Source organism: Trachymyrmex cornetzi, unplaced genomic scaffold (genome assembly GCF_001594075.2).
Source record: "Trachymyrmex cornetzi isolate Tcor2-1 unplaced genomic scaffold, Tcor1.1 scaffold46, whole genome shotgun sequence".
Taxonomy (NCBI): Eukaryota; Metazoa; Arthropoda; class Insecta; order Hymenoptera; family Formicidae; genus Trachymyrmex; species Trachymyrmex cornetzi.
The window spans coordinates 203,219-203,653 of NW_017299400.1; positions in this window are offsets into that span (position 1 = coordinate 203,219).

Sequence of the window (435 nt, forward strand, 5' to 3'; positions counted from 1 at the left end):
TTGGCTAGCTATACGAAATAGCAGCAATTCGAGCTACGATAGTCTTCCTTCAGAAAATTGCAGCGAGAGCTACGTCGAGAGCGAAAAAACAAACAGCGGAAATTTTTCAATTCAATTTAAAAATCAGAAAAACGATATATTTCGCAATATCGAGGCGTGGAGGAAAAATATCGAGATAGAAAAGGCGAACCAAAGCGAGGACGAACAAGTGACAACCGAAGAGAAAAAAGATTTTCCAAAATTCGACTCGGCGACTGATAGAGATAAAGCTAACACTAGCGTTTCGCAAACGTCGAGTATTTTTGAGAACTCTACAACGCATGTACTGGCGAAAGAGGTATATTCCGAATTTACGCAAACATTTCCTCTCGCATGCTTATCTACGCCGAGAAATGAATTCACTAGAAGTTTTAAACGCATTATATCATCTCAGTG